Source organism: Leptinotarsa decemlineata, unplaced genomic scaffold (genome assembly GCF_025532065.1).
Source record: "Leptinotarsa decemlineata unplaced genomic scaffold, Ldec_3_MD MMD2_tig00000251_RagTag_RagTag, whole genome shotgun sequence".
Classification (NCBI taxonomy): Eukaryota; Metazoa; Arthropoda; class Insecta; order Coleoptera; family Chrysomelidae; genus Leptinotarsa; species Leptinotarsa decemlineata.
The window spans coordinates 3,450,070-3,460,401 of record NW_027412547.1 but is presented as its reverse complement, the minus strand read 5'-3'; the positions used below and the strand labels follow the sequence as shown (position 1 = coordinate 3,460,401).

Genomic DNA, 10,332 nt, shown 5'->3' with positions numbered 1-10,332 from the left:
TCAAAAATGACAGTTAGTAGTTAGGTAATACTAACCGGCGTAGTTAGGTAATACTATAAGGTAGTAGTTATAGGCCACTAGCATATGAAAACACTAACATAGTAGTGAAAAAAAAGTATCGTCATTGCTATGGGCAACCCTAGTAGACGATCTCCTCAGAAAGCTATCTGAAGAAGGTATATTTTTCCTGGGATATGCTGACGATCTGGTGACAGTCACAAAAGGGAAATTTGCAGGCGACATCTCGGGTCGCATGCAAAGAGCCTTGAACATCGTCGGCAGATGGTGCGAGCATGAGAACCTCTCAGTGAATGCCCAAAAAAACCACTGTCGTCGTGTTCACAAGGAAAATAGTGATGAGAGGACTAAAACCACCAATACTCAATGGAATGGAGATCCTTTTCGCCACGGAAGTCAAATACTTGGGTGTGAGTTTCGATCACAGGCTCACGTGTACCTCCACATCCAAAAAACAGCACATAAGGCCAGGATGGCCCTGGGAATCTACAGAAGAATGTGCGGGAAAAACTGGGGCTGAACCTAAAAATGACACTCTGGTTATAAACAAGGGTAGTGAGACTCATAACATACGGTGTATTGACGGCGGACAAGAACAAGGCAATCAGGTACGGCTAGGCTATTAGGCGGCAAACGGAGGCTGGCGTGCCTTGGTGACGCGGGAGCCATGAGAACAACCCCAACTGCAGCACTCGAGGTCCTACTCGGACTTCCACCATTGCAGATCTACATACAAAGAGAAGCTCGACTGGTGACACACAGGCTAATGCAGGGGCAAACCCCAGTCAGCCAATCACACGGTGCAGAATACTTGAAACTACAATGAACTGAAGGCAGATTCAATACAAGGAATGCCCGTGGATAACACAGTTCCGCAGTACAAATTTTAAAAAGATTTCAAAATCATCATACCAAGTAGAGAGGACTGGCAAAACGGCCCACCGGTAAAAGCGGAGGAAACTTGGTATACAGATGGCTCAAAGACCCAAGAAGGAGTGGGAGCCGGTAATTACCGAGGCAGAGCAATACTTGAATCGCACTCAGCCTCGGGCATAATGCAACTGAGTTCCAGGCAGAAGTAGCGGCCATCTAACACTATATAGGGGCAAAAAGTCACAACTAAAACCACTGTCATTTTCTCCGACAGCCAGGCGGCAATTAAAGCGCTCAGCTCATTACAAGTCTTCTCAAGACTGGTGGGAGCGCACTCAAGGAGCTACGTACCCAAAATAGGGTCACTCTAGCTTGGGTACCCGGACATGAGTGTCACAAGGGCAATGAAGAAGCCGATGTTCTAGCCCGTGAAGGCGCATCCAAGGCTATCGGCCCAGAACCCTTCTGCGGGGTAGCGAAAGCATGTATAAAGATATTCATAAATTCATGGATGCAAGCCGAATCGATAGATTGGTGGAATAAGCTAGCAGAAATGAGGCAAGCGATAGAGTTCATGAAGAAACCATCGCCCAGATTCACGGATGGAGACCTGCTAAACCACAAACGTAAGGTTATAAAGGTAGTGGTGGGTCTACTAACAGGGCATAGCCGACTCAGGAAACATTGGGTCTGACAGAAGAAATCCAATAATGCAGGTTCTGACAAGAAAAGGAAGAAACCGCACTGCATGTGCTCTGTGAATGCGAAGCGATAGCAAGGCTGAGACACGCAAGATGAGGGGAAGAGAAACCAGAAGCTGCCAGCTATATGAAGGGGGCAGTGTCAAGAGTTTCATCACAGTTTCATCACAGAACTTAAAAGAGGAGAACGGAAAAATAATACATTTTATGATAATGTAAACGTTCCTATAAGGGGAAATGACTTGCAATAGGAGAGTCTGCGCATTGGCTACAAACGTTGACATTGTTGACAAATGACAGGTTTAGAAAGTCGTTTTTGTAAATGCATTGAACCGATTTCACGTGATTTTTTCATTGTTCCAATTTTATTTCGCCTCAACTCAAGTGTTGTTGAAAGTATTGGAAGTATGCCTGATCATTGTTTCATCGGGTCCTGTAGCAGCAGCGGTAATATTCCTGGAGTTCATTATTTTAGATAAGTTGAAGTGCTTCAAGGTCAAACATCAGGCTCGGCCTGAAAATAATTGACCAGAATAACGATGGATCATTTTTGTACGATTTTTGTGCATTTCAGTTTTGGGTCCAAGAAAAAGGAATGGTTGGAGATTTTGGGAATCTCAGGAGTGGAAAATATGAGTCCCAGAAATAAGCTTTGTTCCAGGCATTTTGATTGTTGTGATATCAACTTTCCAGCTACTCCTAGTGGACGAGCCACACTCAAGAAAAACGCAGTGCCCAAATATTTCTTGAGGAATAAAAGAGCACCAGAAGATCTCCCACCAGGCAATGAGATTAAAGGCAATTTGATTAGAAAAAAACTGAGCAAACTGATTTTATTCAATCATCAGTAAATTTTCATCTTCCTGTCATGTAAATATCTGATTGTTCTTCCACATATTCAATAACTATATCTTTCAGAACCACAAATCTGTTGTCTACATACCAATGAGTAGATAAATATCTAATTTTAGATTCCACGACTCGGGTCAAATTAAGTTTCCACTAGACTGTAGATGTCATCAGTAACCTCTTGTCTTTTCGGTATATTATGTATAAACTTCAATGAAAATATTAATCACTTGATTGACATTAACAATTCCATTACACAACTTTGTATACAATTCTGTGATGTGTTATTGTTAGATATTATTGAATATCAAAATAATTCCAATAACATACAAAATAATCTGACATTCCAGAGAATGCATTGGAATACAGTTATGTAACGTTTATGAGATTTTTTGTAAATTGGTTAGATTTCACTCGAATTTCCATGTGCAGACTCTCAACTGGTTTGGCTGGATGACATTTTCTGTATGTTAAGTGAATGATACCACAAAAAAGTAGTTTTTTGCAATGTATAACAATGTTTTTGATATTGGAAATTACTATCAAGTTATATTGTTTGTCAGAACATGATTATTATTTTTATTGATTTGTAATTATCACATTAAAATAAATTATTCATTACTATTAATAGTTTTATTGACATATTTGAAACCTTAAAAACTGTCGCTTCCATGTGAGTTCACGAATTTACACCAGATTCACTTTGTCTTAGTTTTCCAATGTTTTGTAATAATATTTTGGATTCGTGATTAACGTGTTATAATTTTTTTCACTTTTCTATTAAATGATATCCTGTAATAATAGTTTAAGTTTACTCTTGCAATAGTGAAAATAATCAAATATAGCACGAAAGCAAATAAACCAACAGAAACTGCAAAACCAAGGGGCTTTCTGTTTTGGCAATTTTGTCAAAAATAATAAAAGCAATTCACAAGGAAATACACAAGTTTGGTAGGTGAACATTAGGAATTGCCTAACATTTTATCTAATATTAAATTGTAAAGTGTATAAACCAGTAATAAATTACAATATCATGGGGGCTGCCCTCGAGATTTTTTTTTACCTGCACATATTGTAATCATCTGATGATGATGTCATGAGTGAGCTGATCAGTCAACCTAACAAGACTGTGAAATTTACTATTTTACCCCATCCGTTTATTCTCTTATGCTTTTGAAATTTTGAGGTAGATAGTTGAATCACAGCACCAACGTTTCATTTGATGTTGGTAGGACAAACTTCATTGGTTTCATTCAAATGGAAAACAAGCAATTTTTTGACAACTTTCACTGACGTGGGTCCACTATTCTGATTTCTTACAAAGATTATTTCTAAAAGTTAGGGTTATTTTAAAAATTAGTTGTTTTTTAATGATCCTTTCAAGGTATAAGGAAGCGAGTCCTCCCCAACCTATTATACTATAGATTCCAAAAGACCTTTTTCTAATTTAGCATGGCTAGATTGAGAGAGCTCCCCTATAAAACAAAAAATAGCAAAAGTACAAATATTGTGTCAATTTTATTTTCGGATTTTTCAAAGTGGGCTGCAAATAATCTGAAACCATCTCCGAAAACGCGTTATGCGCATGCGTTCCTACTGCTTAATTTTCTCCTTGTAGGAACACTATCACAGAACGCTATTTCCGTTCTCCTCTATGTTTAAGTTCTGTGAGTTTCATCAAAGAGATCAAGCTAGATAATGAACTCTAACAACCAAGGAGCATCACAATAGATCTGAAAAGGTCAGGCCATGGGCTAGCTCCCCGACAATCTAATCTAATCTACGCCAGAGGTTCCAGTACGAACTATCAAGGGCCATATTTGCCTATGTTTACTTCTTAGCTGTTAAATAAATACATTTCTGTTAATTCGTAATTATTTGATTACTTCCCTTAACAAAACTTTTTTATATTCATTTTCAAAAACAGACGCACAACAATGACAGACTCATAATCTTAGATACTTATACTCTGCGTGGTTTAGATTTATAAGACTTTTTTTTATTACAATTTTATTTTAATTTTCCCTATGTAGCTTGATTTATTAGATATGTAGATACTAGAATAGTTAACTTTCTAAGGTTAATATATTGTATAAAAATTGGGGGTTACCCGTTGAATAAATGAATAAATAATTTCGGACGGACTTAGCGGAACGCTGAGAAGAATGCTGGTGGCGCGGCGAACGGTGAAGGCGCACAACATAGGCTGATCAGTTGCCTTCCCTCTTATCCCGCATGCCGCTTACCCTCCCCGCTCCTATGTCTATTTTAGTTAGGGTTCTTTACTTCTTTCTTATAGTTCTTTTGGGTTTTCACTTAACATTTTACGATTAATTTTTCTATAACATAAGTAAGAAATTATGTTAGTATCTTAGGTCTTATAAGAAGCGTCTTAAAAGCTATGAAGCTCGTCAGAATGACAGTTTACCAGCAAACGTCCGCTCTTCTAAGGGGGGCAGCTACCCCTTCTTGCCCGTACCTCGCTACGCCCTTGGATAGCATCATTCTGTTATATGGCTTTTTCCACTATTTTACTTATTACGCTTGGTATGTTTATAATATTGGACAATGGTTCCGCAGTCTGATGAACAATACTTTTAATGAGCTTTGTTGGTATGCAATCAACTCCAACAGAATCTGAGTTTTTGTAATTTGTTACAATCTGGATGACTTCTTGACGAGGAACTGGTGCATTGAAAAACGGGTTACTATTGTTCAATATGCATGTAACCGTAACCATAACGGCGTTCAATCACATTCTTCGAGGATTTCCCGAAACGTATAGAAGAATGACTTGAAATGATTTCTTAATCATCAGTGATTTCGTTGCCAAGTTTAAGTTGAATACTGTGTTGAACTTTTGTTCTTTATCTGTCTTTTCTCTTAAGAGTCTCCTATTTTTTCAATGCCATCTCGATAGAATTACTTTTTCAAGAATTCTATTTTTTTTTATTACATATATCAAAACTTGTGCGAGTTGAATATACATATTCAACATTTTTTTTCAATCATCAGTAGATGCACTCATGATGCGCCCCTGATCATATAGTATTGGCATAAGGCAGAGAAGGCAGAGGCGTTTGGTAATTTAGTTCACTTTCTCCCGGAGCCGGATCTTATTTTGAACCCTATTATTCTCTTCAATGAACATGAATCTCGAGGAAATGAAGTAATGGTCTTACTTTCATAGTGACACGACTCGGTGTGTTGGTTCACTTGATTATGTGAACAATGTTTTGATGAGTCATTTCTGATTATTCGACTCTTAGTCGTGTGGATTTCTCAAATTTCAGATTATTTAACACCATCAGTGCACACAATTTATCATTGTCGTATAATGTGCCTGATAAAGCGTGCTTCTTTTCTTATCACCAACTGTGTAGGTACTTTCACGAAAAAAAAAAGGAAAAAAGTGATCTGAACCCGTATTCTGTAAAAAATTTTGCATTAAGAACACGAGTGACACGATAAACAAAAAGTTTGTCAAAATTAAAATTTTGCGAAAGTTTTCATTAAATACCCAGTTGATTTTTCGAAAACATTTGTGAGAAAAAAATTGCAACCAATCCCCAGAATCCATTTTCATAATTATGCTTTTGATATTGAAGTTATATATGTTTAACCTTTTCAAATTGAAATATCAACTTTTGAATTCATTTTTTGAAGTTACTTTCACATTCTGGATGTTGTCCAAAATCATATTACCTATATGTTAGAATATAATTTGAACATCAAGCGAGATATCAATCTAGAGCACGTGGAACTAGAGCACTTGCAGTCGTCTTCATCTCGTGATGCTAACTTGGTTAGCGAATAGTCTAATCAACAAGTTCAAAAACATGAAAAATAGAGATAAAAGTCCTAAAAATATAAGCGATATTTCATTCGATTCGGAATCACCTCTAGAAAAATGTTTTTGAAGGAATTTGTGTGCAGGTAAAAAATTGCAATTGTTATTGACAAAAAAGATTAAAAAAAAATTGGTATTTAGTTTTTCGTTAATAACTCAAAAAATATTAATATATATTAGCATATAAAGAGGAGAAAATTTCCAATAAAAAAGTCCCGATTCCCGAAACTCTATCTCCATTATTTATAATTTTAATTTGACGTTGGAAATAGGGTTCCGCGCGGCTGTTACGGCATGCGCGCTCTGTCGCTAAAGAAAGTTTATTAAAACTGTCATCATCATCATGATCATCATCATCAAAAAATGTCATTTTAAAAATTTGAAAAAAATCTAGTATCTTCTTAGCACTTGAATGAATCGAGTTTTATCACCATTTTTCAAAAAGTTTTTCAATTGTTAACTAACAAATTTTTTCCCAATCTCCGTTGGCATAAATAATGGGATAAAAGGTATAAATAGTTGGCCTATAAATTTTAAACTTCGTGGAGCCCTTTTGATATATATACTTCACACGATCCTGCGATAAAAGTTCATAAAAATGTATTAATTTGTTAATTATGATTTTTTATAACTATTGCAAAATAAAATATCTAAAAAATGAATTTTTTACGTAATTTGTTTATTAAATTGTTTTGAACAAATAGAGAAATTCAATATTTTTGAAAAATTTTTTTTGCTATTTTGATAATTATGATTAAAAAAAATTTTTTTCACAACTTTAATTTTTAATTGTATAAAATCGATTTTTTTATATTTCGATTGTCTAAATAATTAGTTAAGAAATAATTTTGCTCTTAAAAATCATAATTTACACTTTTAGTTTGGAAAAAAAAAATATTTATTATTTAATTGTTTATTAATTCAACAATTTGTTGTAAACAAATATTGACCAACGTTATATTTTTTTTCTGAAGCAGAAAAAAATTATAATAACAGCTATATATAAAAAAGTGCCACAAAAAAATTATATTATAATGAATAAAAAAAATTATGGCACTTTTTTATATATAGCTGTTTTTATAATTTTTTTCTGCTTCAGAAAAGAAAAACGTTGGTTAGTATTTGTTTATAACAAATTGTTAAACTAATAATCAATTAAATAATAAATAAAAGTTTTTTTTGCCAAACTATTTAAAAGTGTAAATTATGATTTTTAAAAGCAAAATTATTTCTTAACTAATTATTCAAACAATCGAAATATAAAAAAATCGGTTTTGAACAATTAATAATCAAAATAAAAAAAAATAATTATAATTATTCTAGACAACAAAATAGTGGATTTTCTCTATTTGTTTAAAACAATTTATTAAACAAATTACGTAAAAAAATCATATCCTATGTTGTTATTAACATAGGATATGATTTGTTTAATGTGAAAACAGACATAGCTAAATATCATTCGAAAAAAAAAATTATCAACAATTTTTAGATATTTAATTTTGCAATAGTTATAAAAAATCATAATTAACAAATTAATACATTTTTATGAACTTTTATCGCAGGACCGTATGAAGTACATATATATCAAAAGGACTCCACGAAGTTTAAAATTTATAGGCCAACTATTTATACCTTTTATCCCATTATTTATGCCAACGGAGATTGGAAAAAAATTTGTTAGTTAACAATTGAATCACTTTTTGAAAAATGGTGATAAAACTCGATTCATTCATGTGTTAAGAAGATACTATATTTTTTTCAAATTTTCAAAATGACATTTTTTAATGATGATGGTGATGATGACAGTTTTGATAAACTCTCTTTAGCGGCAGCGCGCGCATGCCGTAATAGCCGCGCGGAACTCTATTTTCAACGTCAAATTAAAATTATAAATAATGGAGATACAGTTTCGGGAGCCGGGACTTTTTTGTCGGAAATTTCCTCCTCTTTAACGAGCTTTTTTCAAAATTGCTTAAACATTAATATTTTTTGAGTTGTTAACGAAAAACTAAATACCATTTTTTTAAATCTTATTTTGTTAATAACAATTGCAATTTTTTACCTGCACCAAAATCCTTCAAAAAATTTTTTCTAGAGGTGACTCCGAATCGAATGAGCTATCGCTCATATTTTTAGGACCTTCATCTCTATTTTTCATGTATTTGAACTTGTTGATTAGACTAGGAGCACACGTCGACAGAAACTGCTCTAGTTCTGGTGTGTGGAGAAACTGTTAAGGCGCGTCCACACTATGTCGAATGTGCCGATCGAGAGCGGTTGATCGACACAGTCGACGTAGTGTGGACGTGTCAATCAACTTAGACGATCGACAAATGCTTAGTCGAATGTAATCCGAATGAAATGGATTTTTCCGACAGTCGAATGAAAATAATTGTTCATCCAACTATAAATCCTTTATAAATTCAGTTGTACTGTACTTTTTTCTCCCATTAACAACACTAGGTCGAATCCAAAACCTCCTGGAACGATGTACATGTTGGTTTACAAGCGCGGACATAAATATGGCAGTAGCAGCAGTAACAACAGCATCTTCATTACTCATTTTGTTTTGCTTGTTTCACTAAATATATTTTATTTAGAATCTTTCTCACTCACTCTCTTCTCACTCAACTACTCACAGTCGACTGATGAAATACGTCCACACAGCAGTATTATGTGTGAACGAGGCAACTGTCGCCAATGTCGTTAGACATTGTCGATCGGGGCATAGTGTGGACGCCCCTTTACAATGAATCCGAAACGTTAAAGTAAGTATCTGAAATTTCTTAGCTGTTTTTTGACAGAATAAAATTATTGAATACAAGTTACTGATCCGCATTTTTTTAGGATAACAATTCGAATTTACCAAGTAACTTATCGAGGTGAACTAAAAAGTTTGTATGTAAAGTTCTGCTAGTATCGATAAAAAACCCCATATTATTGTGTTTTCAAATAATTTTGAAGAATATATGTCCAATAATTTTCTGAAAATGACTAATTAAACAACTATTAATCAATAATTAGTACCTATCATTGACAATCAAATAGGTATGTTATCAAGAATTAACCGAATAGAAAAAGAATGATGACTTTAATAAGTATATTTAATTTGATTTTGTAACTTTGTTACGTTCTTCTTCAACTTTATAATTTCCAATAACGTGTTAATTTTGATATTATTCATAGTTTTATCTAGATATAAACCCTCAAAGCACGTTAATGAAAAGACACACCTGAAAAACTATTGAAAACTTTTTACGAGTATGAGAAAATTCAATGGTTTCATCATAGATGTTCAGCAGGTATCGCTAAAATTTACTAAAGAATACTGAGATTTAAAATGTCTGTTTTTACTTCTTCAGTAGAATTATTGAGTAAGGTATCATTTTCGTTAACTACATACGGTAAAAATGTCCTGTTTTTATAGAATGTTGTGCTAATGCACATGATTTCTTGTTATGCGAAGTGTTTCTATCTTTAAGATAGAATAATTTCACATAAAAGTGATATATATGACGGAAAAACTACAACCAACCCAGCTATAAGTAATGCCGCGCAGAAAGCTGAAGTAAAACCATCACGCACCTGTGCAACGTCTTTCATTCGTTTACAATGCCCAGAAAAGTTACTGGTTCATGAAATAATAAATTTGTGCAAATACTCAAATGGGCAAAACTACATTTTCATTATATTATATTACTCCAGAAGAGTTCAGAAACAGATTTTTGTAACGGAAATATTGAGTTGCAGCTTCAGGGTATGCTTAAGGACATGAGAACAATACTCCAAAGAAGGTCTGATCAGTGCTTTATAAAGAATCAAGAGTTGTTGAGATGTGTACAGTTGTCTGGTTCGGAACAGTCTGTCTTGACATTGTCTGTCTTGACATTATAATATCCGGTTCGGAGACTTTTATCTTTTTGAAGAAAACCGATGCCTGGGTTTTTGTGGCATTGAATTGAATCTGGTTACTTTCACTACAATTCAAAATCACTTCTAAATCCTCATTAAGATATGCAACCTCCTGCTGTTGGTGAAGAT

The 10,332-nt window shown here is 34.1% G+C and overlaps 2 long non-coding RNA genes across 2 annotated transcripts; one reads left to right on the top strand and one right to left on the bottom strand.

Moving 5' to 3' along the window:
* Positions 1–1,853: 1,853 nt before the first annotated feature.
* LOC141481642 (uncharacterized) lies at positions 1,854–3,065 on the top strand. Its single transcript, XR_012465074.1, has 2 exons — positions 1,854–2,039; positions 2,167–3,065. It is a non-coding gene; the product is annotated as an uncharacterized lncRNA (long non-coding RNA).
* LOC141481643 (uncharacterized) lies at positions 2,160–4,109 on the bottom strand. The gene is made up of 2 exons (XR_012465075.1): positions 3,505–4,109; positions 2,160–3,233 (listed from the first exon to the last, which is right to left on the bottom strand). It is a non-coding gene; the product is annotated as an uncharacterized lncRNA (long non-coding RNA).
* Positions 4,110–10,332: the final 6,223 nt, after the last annotated feature.